Source organism: Chrysochloris asiatica, unplaced genomic scaffold (genome assembly GCF_000296735.1).
Source record: "Chrysochloris asiatica unplaced genomic scaffold, ChrAsi1.0 scaffold00203, whole genome shotgun sequence".
Taxonomy (NCBI): Eukaryota; Metazoa; Chordata; class Mammalia; order Afrosoricida; family Chrysochloridae; genus Chrysochloris; species Chrysochloris asiatica.
Genome location: NW_006408721.1, coordinates 5,269,091 through 5,279,278, shown reverse-complemented (window position 1 = coordinate 5,279,278; position 10,188 = coordinate 5,269,091). Strand labels below are relative to the sequence as shown.

Sequence of the window (10,188 nt, the reverse complement as noted above, 5' to 3'; positions counted from 1 at the left end):
ATGAAGACAGTCAAGAATCTGGCAACAGCCAACAGGTGGTTTAAGGACCATGGTAACTGGGGAATGGGGATGTAGGGTGGTGAGCGAGAACTCCGGGACCAGGAAAGGAGGTGGAAAGGATCCCAAAACTTGTTTTTCCCATTCCCTCCTTGTTTCATCCTAGAAACCAAGCAGACCTGCCACGGATTCTTGGAGGTCAGCCCCTATCCCACCCCTAGCAGGCACGCCAGAGTTTGTTCTGTGGGGTGCTGCCCAGGCCAAGTCCAGCACTTGCCAAGCCAAGAGCATGCTTTGCTCCTTCTCATTGCTGTGCTTGTTAGAAATTGCCTCTGACTATGACTCTGCCCCTGCTACATAATCCCATTGTTCTTGAGTCAATTCCAACTCCTAACAACTATATAGGACAGTAGACCTACCCCATAGGGTTTCCAAGGCTGTAATCTTTAAGGTAGCAAACTGCCACATCCTTCTCCTGCAAAACAACAGGTGGGTTTGAACCACCAACTTTTTGGCTAACTGCCAAGTTGGGCCCCAGGGACATTGGTAGACAGGTAGAATCTGGCACAAAGAGTGAAACCTCAGTGCATCACAACCAAAAAGTACGTAAAGGAGTGTGAGATGACTTGCCTCCTATTGTGACCAAAACAAACAGCTACATAGGTTTGTGGAATAGTTAAAATCTTATCGTTGTACAGGTGGAAATAGGTATCTCTTTACTTCATGTGCTTTGGGATGCAAGCAACAGAAAATCTAACTCAAATGAGCTTCCGTCATCAGGTGATGTATTAGCTGATATTGTTAGTAATCTAGTAGTAGTGTGGCTCCTAGATTGATTTAATCCAATGGCTCCCTCCTCATTTCCTGTACCTCTCTTGGTCCTCTTGTTCCTCTGTGTGGCAGCTTCCATGGTTCACATTTGTGCAGGATATTGTCCAGTGGAAGAGAAGGACCACATTTTTCTCTAGCCTTCCCTTAAATGCCGGGATAATTTTTCTAGAAGCCCTGTAAGCTTTACCTTATATTTTACTGGCCTTAAATGGGTCATTTGTCCTTACCTTAACTAATCACTGCCAAGAAGGATGGGATTACCAAGCTACATGCACACTGCACAAGGGGGTGGTGATGGAATGCTTGACAAGGTAACCACAGTGCCCTCTTTAAGTCTTTTTTTGACTTGTTGAAGGTATGCACTTTCAGTTTGATTGCAATTACTGGTTTAAACTTGCACGTGCTCTGTGTCATATCAGATAGCTTCATAGACAGCAGTCTGAGTTGCACACCTGGAATTTCTAACACCATTCCCTGCATGTATTTCTTGAGTGAAATAGAAAATCAGGTCATATTATCCCTGGAAATGCAAATTTTGTTTTCAATGAATTCTTTGGCTTAATAGAGTGATTATCATATCATTTTTAGTAATTATGTGATAAAATACACACTAAATGACCAGAAAGAAAGACATCAAGAGAAACAATCCAGAGCATGGAGATGAGGGTGGGATGAAGGAAAGATTCAAAAATTTCCAGTTATCAAATGTGCTTTGGAGGGGCAGGCGTGCACTTTCCTCATTTCCATCAGCACTTGAGTATCCCAAAATGAGATCTTTCCCATTACTATTCAAATTGTTGCCCGGCTTCATTGCAACTTCCCATATGCTGGATCATGGCAAACTCAATTCAAACCTAACTTAAGTGGACTTCAGCCACCATAGCAGTAATAACTGATATTGTCAATAGTCTAAAGAGATTACGGTGGTTTCTCAATGGGCTTAATCTAGTCTCTCCATCACCATTTCCTGTGAGCCTCTTGGTAGCTGAGAAGGTAGCTGGTTTCAAGCCACATCCTGGCATCTAGACCTGACCACTAAGAGGGGCAAGCCCTGCACATTGAAGGGGCAGAGCTCAGCATCTGGAAAGCCTGGCCATCACCCCAGGGGCTCACCTCTGGCTCAAATCCAAGGTATTCAAGGGCCATAGGGTTGTCCTCAAAGCAAGGCACACTGTGGGCCTTTGGGCACAAATAGTTAAGCAATGGACTGCTAACCCAAAGGTTTGAGCCCACCCAGCCGCTTTGTGGGAGTAAAAACTGCCAGTCTGTAAAGATTACAGCCAAGAAAACCCTATAGGGGTTGTTTTACTCTGCCACATTGGGTCACATTCAACTTTTTGGTACAGAACAGCTACAAGTACCAGGCTAGCTTTGCCCTTGTTTTTTTCTAGTCAGCACTTCAGACCAGCTTTTCCAAACCATGCCATGTTCAATACTTAGAGTTGCATACTTAGCAGAGAGAGGGAAAGCCAGTGCTAGTATTAGGATTCTGCTCAGAGAAGAGATTTGGTCTGGTGGCACAAGCAGTGCTGTGCCACCTCATACACAGCAGCGGCAGTAAGTGACTCCTCTTTACAAAATGGCTTCCAAGCAAATCACTTCAAGAAATCTTGGTCTGTGTGGTGGGAGGGATATCAGGTGCTCCGCGATTGACACTTGAGGAATGTTTTGATAGAAAAGAGGACATTAATGTGGCATTATGGCTTCAGTTTCCTGTGCCTGAGCCTGAATGGTTTGGGCACATACCTTTTTGGTAGTACGTTAGGGACTCCTGGAAGTTAGATCGTAGCCTTTCTCGATCCCAGGCTAGCAATTGCAGTGCATCTACTTTGTTCCCACAAATCCCAAGGTTTAGAACATTTTACTTTATTTTTTTAGTTATCCCCATTACTGGGAAGTTTTTCTTCCAGAGACTATCCAAGGACTAATATGCTGTCCTTAGTTTTCTACTTGTCTCTATGCTCTCAGACAAGTACACATCCTTTCTGTTTGTTCGTTAATGCCTGACACCTCAGGGAAATAGAACTAGAAGAATCACAAATGCTCAGTAACTCTCCAGATACTCGTGTAGTGGTATTTCTTGGTCTGGATTTAAAAAATAGCAGTTCTGGGCTTAACCCCATGGCCTCCTTTCTTGCAGTGGTTCCAGTAAGAACTTTCAGGGCTTTCTCAGTCCCCAGTACAAACAGGTGCTAAAAAAATGTTTGTTGGGTGAAACTGTTGTCATGATTTTTGTACAGTGATCTCTTCTCCATCCTCCCTCATTAAAGACTCTTCTTTCCCTTCTGTAAATCAGGTGGGTCCTGAGGAGGCTCTGAGCAGAATCTTAGAGCAGATAATAAATGTGAATATTCAAGTAAATGGAAAAGTTGCAAACAAAAGTCCCTTAAAACCACTCCCACCCACTAAAGTATAGTTATAAAGATTTCTGCAGAAAAGGATTCTTGAAAATGACTAATCTACCATGACAGAAAAATTATGGTATGGAAAACTGCAGAACATTCCTCCTTTTTGGTCCTTTGTCCCCTCCCTTCCCTTATTCCATTCTTATATAAATAGTTATTGAATGCCTGCAAGTGTTGGGATACAGCAGTGAATAAAGCAGATAGTCTCTGCTTTCATGTAGCTTACAGGCCAGTGTGGGTATAGCCATTAATTAAAGAACTGTAAAGATGGGTAAGTTTGTGATGTGGGCCTGCTATGGAATTGATTGTTGTTGTTATGTGCCATTTAGTTGGTTCCGATTTATATTAACCCTGCCCAGGGTTTGCGAGGCTGTCTATCTTTACAGGAAAGAAAGCCTCATCTTTCTTCTGTGGAATAGCTGGTGGATTCAAATGCTGACCTTGCAGAGCCCTGGTGTAATTAATTAAGATGCACCAACATTTAAACTTTTTGAGGTCTTGTTAACTTAATTATCAGAATCCTTTGGTGCATTGCTTAATTGTCACATTTTCTTTCTTTTAAACAAAACAGTGTACTTGTAGATTTACGCAGATAATGCAGGTATTATGTGGCTTTTGTAAACTGTGCAACTTGGTGTGCACTTTGAGTGTTATACACATGTATTCATTATTCGCATGCACTTTATATGCAAAAATACAATGTACTTATTTGTTGTTATACATAATTCGGCGTGGCTAATTTTCAGCAATTAATTAATTCTCCCCTGTAGTTGGGCCAATATGAAGTGTATCTGACATGCTGTTAGTGCTTTTGAGTCAACTTCAACTCATAGCAACCCTGTGTGACAGAGTATACCTGCCTCACATATAAATACACACACACATATACACATTATATGGTGGTGGTGGTATGCTGTGAGTAAGTTCTGACTCATCGTGACCCTGCATAGGGTATGCGAGGCTGTAAGTCTTTACGGGAGCAGAAAGCCTTATCATTCTCCCACAGAACTGCTGGTAGTTTCAAACTTGTTCTTGTTGTTGTGATGTGCTGTGGAGTCGGTTCCAACTCATAGTGAGCCTGTACAGGGTTTCTGAGGCTGTAAATCTTTACAGGAACAGAAAGCCTTACCTTTCTTCCGCAGAACAGCTGGTATTTTTGAACAGCTGACTGTGAGGTTCGCAGCCAGATTCATAACCACTTCGCTACCAGAGCTCCTTAATTTCAAACTGCTGACCTTGAAATTAGCAGTGCAATTTGTGACTATAGTTATATAGTTATATGCTGTCAAGTTGGTTCTAACTCACAGAATCCAGTATTGGTTTTCTGAGGAGCAGTTGGTGGGTTTGAATTACTGACCTTTCAGTTAACAGTCCAGTGCTTATCCTACAATGCCACACCAGGACACATATATAGGGAGCACTGTGGCCCTATAGAATAAGCACTGGACTGCTAAACACAAGGTCTGCAGTTTGAGTCCTTTAGTCTCTCCACAAGAGCAAAATGAAGCTTGTGAATGTGTTTGCTTTATTGACTACGCAAAGTCATTTGACTGTGTAGTGTATCATAACAAACTATGAGCAGTGTAGTATATCATAACAAACTATGAGCAGCACCTCAATGTAAAGAAAACAAAAATCTTCAAAACTGGACCATAAACAACATCATGATAAATGGAGTAAAAATGGAAGTTGTCAAAGACTTCATTTTGCTTGCATCTACAATCAACACTCATGGAAGCAGCATTCAAGAACTCAAACAACATATTACATTAAGCAAATCTGCTGCAAAAGTCCTCTTTAAAGTGTTTGAAGAACAAAGATTGAGGACTAAGGTGCACCTGACCCAAGCCATGGTATTTTCAATCACTTCGTATGCATGTGAAAATTCCACAGTGAATAAGGAAGATCGGAGAAGAATTGATGCATTTGTATTGTGGTGTTGGAGAAGAATATCAAAAGTTCAGTGGAATGCCAGAAGAACAAACAAATCTATGTTGGAAGAAGAAGTAAACCCAGAATGTTCCTTAGAAGTGAGAATGGCAAAACTTCATGTCTTTTGCTTTGGATATGTGAGTAGGGAACAGTCCCTGGAGAAGGATGTAATATTTGGTAAAGTGAAGGATCAGCAAAAAAAAGGAAGACCCCCCCCCCGCCCCAATGATACAGATTAATGCAGTGGCATTAATGGGCTCAAATATAACAATTGTGAGGATGGTGCATGACTGGGCAGTGTTTCATTCTGTTGTGTATAGGATTGCTATGAGTGGGAAATGACTCAATGGCAGCTAACAACAGCAACATTATCTATTTACATATATGCATATGTATATAGCCATATATGCTGTTGTTGTTAAGAGCTCATATACCTATATCAAACCCACTGTTTTTGAATTGATTTTGACTCACAGCGAACCAATATAGGGTTTTGGAGACTGTAAACCTTTATGGTTTACAAACTTTGTCTCTCATACTTGGGACATATTGTCAGGCGGGACCAGTCATTGGAGAAAGGATATCATGAGGGTCAGAGAAAAAGAGGAAGACCCTCAATGAGATGGATTGGCCAAGCGGCAGTATCGATGGACTCAAGCGTGGCAACAGTAGTGAGGTTGGCCCGGGATCAGGCAGTGTTTCGTTCTGCTGTGCATAAGGTCGCTATGAGTCAGTACCGACTCAATGGCACCTAACAACAACAACAAACCTTTATGGGAGCAGACAGTCTCACCTTTCTTGTTAGTGGATTTGAACCAGTGAACTTGTAGTTAGCAGTTCAGTGCTTATGCTATAATACCATCAGGGTTCCTTAGTGATATATATAGATATTGTTGTTATTGTGTGCTGCCGAACCAGTCCCAAACCATAGCCACCCTATATAACGTTTCTGAGGCTGTAAATTTTTACTGGAGCAGATTGTTGTTGTTGTTGTTGTTGTCAGGTGCCATCGAGTCGAAACCGACTCATAGCGATCCCATGCACAGTAGAAGGAAACTATGTCCGATCCTGGGCCACCCTCACTACTGCTGCCACACTCGATGCCATCAATGATGCATCTATTTATCTATCTATTATATTGTTAAACGCCATCAAGTTGGTTCCGACTCATGGCGACCTTGTATAGGGTTTCCAAGGGGCAGCTGGTGGGTTTGAACTGATGAGTCCAGTGGCGATCCTAAATTGCCACACCAGGAGAGTATATATAGTAGTGGTTATGTGCCGTGGAGTCGGTTCCAACTCATAGTGACCCTGTACAGGATTTCCACGTCTGTAAATCTTTGTTTGTTGTTGTTATGTGCCATCGAGTCGGTTCCGACCCATAGCGACCCTGTATAGGGTTTCCGAGGGTGTAAATCTTTACGGGAGTAGAAAGCCTCATCTACCGCGGAGCAGCTGGTAGTTTCAAACCGCTGACCTTAAGGTTTGCAGCCCGATTCGTAACCACTACGCTACCAGAGCTCCTTATGGGAGCAGAAAGCCTCGTCTTTCTCCTGTGGAACAGCTGGTAGTTTCAAACTGCTGCTCTTGAGGTTAGCAACCTGGTTTGTAACCACTATGCTACCAGAGCTATACACACACACACATTGTTGTGGTTGTTAGGAGCCATCAAGTTGGTATCGAGTCATAGAGACCTTATACATAACAGAACAAAACACTGCCTGGTCCTGTGCTAACCCGTTGCTATGCTTGAGTCCACTGCTGCTGCCACTGTGTCAATTCATCTCTTTGGGGATCTCCTTTTTTTTTCGCTGACCTTCCACTTTACCATGCATGATGTCCTTCTCCAGAGACTGGTCACTCCTAATAATATGTCTGAAGTATGAGAAATAAAGTTGGGCCATCCTGATTTCTAAGGAGCATTCTGGCTGTACTTCTTCCAACACAGAAGAAGTCTTGGCTATCCGTGGTACTTTTAATATTCTCCTACAACATCATAACTCAAATGCATCAATTCTTTTATGGTTTTCTTTATTCATTGTCCAAGTGTCACATGCATGAGGTTATTGAAAATACCATGGCTTGGGTCAGGGGCACCTTAGTCATCAAACTGACGTCTTAACACTTTAAAGAGGTTTTTTTGTAGCAGATCTGTCTAGTGCAATACATTGTGTAATTTCTTGACTGTTGCTTCTGTGAGTGTTGATAGTTGATCTGAGCAAAATGAAGTCTTTGACAACTTGAATCTTTTCTCCAATTATCTTGGTGGATTTTCAGTTTCTTTAATTGAGGTGCAACCCATACAAAGGCTGTGGTTTTTGGATAGTTATCAGTAAGTATTTTAAGTCATCTTTACTTTCTGTAAGCAAGGTTGTATCATCTGCATATTGCAGGTTGTTAATGAGTCCTCCTCCAACTATGATGTCATATTTTTCTTCATATAATCCAGCTTCTCAAATTACTTGCTCAGCATACAGATTGAATAAGTATGTTGAAAGATAAACTCTGGCACACACCTTTCCTAATTTTAAACTATTCATTGTTCCCTTATTCTATTTGAATAACTGACTCCTGGTCTATGTACAGAGTCTTCATGAGCCTAATTAAGTGTTCAGGAATCCTCATTATCTGCAATGCTGTCAATAGCTTGTCATGATCCACTCAGTTGAAAGCCTTTGCATAATCAATAAAGCACAGGTAAACATCTTTCTGGTATTCTCTGCATTCAGCCAAGATCCATCTGACATCAGCAATTATATCCCTTGTTCCACGTCTGAATCCAGCTTGAGCTTCTGACAATTCCATGTTGATGTATACTGTTGCAGCTGTTTTTGATTTATCTTTAGAAAAATTTTACTTGCATGTGATATTAATGATATTATCCATTGATTTCTGCATTCTGTTGGGTCACCTTTGATATGGGTACAGATATGAATCTCTTCCAGTCAGTTGGTCAGGTAGCTGTCTTCCAAATTTCTTGGCCGAGATGAGTGAGTGCCTCCAGTACCGCATCAGTTTGTTGAAAGATTTCAATTTGTATTCCATCAATTCCTCCAGCACACCTTGGACTTCTTCCTTCAGTATCATTGGCTCTTAATCATATGTTACCTCTTGAAGTGGTTGAACATTGACCATTTCTTTTTGGTACAGTGACTCTGTGACTCTGTGTATTCTTCCTATCTTCTTTTGATACTTTCTGCATCATTCAATATTTTTCCTATAGAATCCTTCAATATTTCAAGTCAAGGCTTGAATTTTTTCTTTAGTTCCCTCAACTTGAGAAATGCTGAGCATGTTCTTCCTATTTGGTGTTCTAACTCCAGATCTTTTTACATTTTATTGCAATATTTGACTTTGTTTACTTGAGTTACCCTTTGAAATTTTCTATTCAGCTCTTTTACCTCCATTTCTTCCACTTGGTTTAGCAGCTCTGTGCTGAAGAGCAAGTTTAAGAGTCTCTTTTGACATCCATTTTGGTCTTTTCCTTCTTATCTTGTCTTCCTAATGACCTTTGCTTTTTTTCCTGTATGATGTTCATAATTTCATACCACAACTCTTCTGGTCTTCAGTCATTAGTGTCTAATTCATCAAATCTGTGCTTTAGATGATCTCTAAATTTAAGTGGGATATGTTCAAAGTCATATTTTGGCTCTCACAGACTTATTTTAATTTTCTTCAGCTTTAGCCTGAACTTGCATTTGAGCAATTGATGGTCTGTTCTACAGTGTTCCCATGAACTTGTTTTGACTCATGATATGGAATTTTTCCACTCTCTTTCCACAGATGTAGTTAATTTGATTTCTGCGTATTTCATCTGATAAGGTCCATGTGTATAGTCATCTTTTATGTTGTTTAAAAAGGCATTTGCAATGAGTAAGTCATTGGTCTTGCAAAATTCTTTCATGAAATCTCCAGCATAGTTTCTATCACCAAGGCCATATTTTTCAAAGACTGATCCTTCCTCTTTGTTTCCAGGTTTTACATCCCAATCACTAGTAATTATCAATACATCTTGATTGCATGTTTGATCAATTTCAGATGGAAGAATTTGGTAGAATTCTTCAATTTCATCTCTATTGGCTTTAGTGGTTGGTGCGTAAATTTGAATAGTAGTTATATTAATTGGTCTTCCTTGTAGATGTATAGATATTATTCTGTCACAAACAGCGTTGTACTTCAAGATAGATCTTGAAATGTTATTTATTTACTTTTTGGTGATGCCCATTTTATAATTTAATACAAATTTCAGAATATAAAATAAAACCATATTTCCTATTTTACTGTTTAAATCCACATATTTTACTTGAAATTCCATATTTATAAAACTAAGCAGCTTCTGAAAGTAAATCAGCATAATTAATGGTGGAAAGAGAGCCGATAATCTTCATTAAGTACCTATAGAAACTTAGCACACTATGACAGTTGCTTGGCTACAACAAAGAATGTGGTGCATTGGTAAACAGACAGTACATATATCCAGTCACATGTTCATGGTAAAAGGACTGACTTATGATTTAAACCTAAATCAAAAGTGAATTTTGATATTAAAAATACCCTTCCAAACCACTGTTAACACATTCCTCTTTGCTTTTCCACAGCAAGCTCCAGGAGTAATAATTTTCTGTGCTTCCATAGACCTACAGGAGCAGTCTCAATCATCTTCTTTCTCAATATGTTGTTGTTGTCAGGTGCCATCGAGTCGGAACTGACTCATAGCGACCCCATGCACAGCAGAACAAAACAGTGTCCGATCCTCGGCCAATCTCACTACCACTGCCACACTTGACGCCATCAATGATGCTACCTGGCGGATCCATCTCATTGGGGGCCTTCCTCTTTTTCTCTGACCTTCCATCTTACCCAGCATGACATCCTTCCCCAGTGACTGTTCGCTCCTGACAATATGTCCAAAGTATGAGAGACGGAGCCTAGCCATCCTGGCCTCCAAGGAGCACTCTGGCTGCACTTCTTCCAAATCAGATCTATTGGTTCTTTTGGCTGTCCATGGCACTTTTAGTATTCT

At 40.7% G+C, this 10,188-nt stretch overlaps 1 pseudogene; it reads right to left on the bottom strand.

Annotated features, from left to right (window-relative positions):
* Positions 1-9,816: 9,816 nt before the first annotated feature.
* The window catches only part of LOC102821222, a 2,318-nt pseudogene continuing 1,946 nt past the window's right edge, over positions 9,817-10,188 (bottom strand).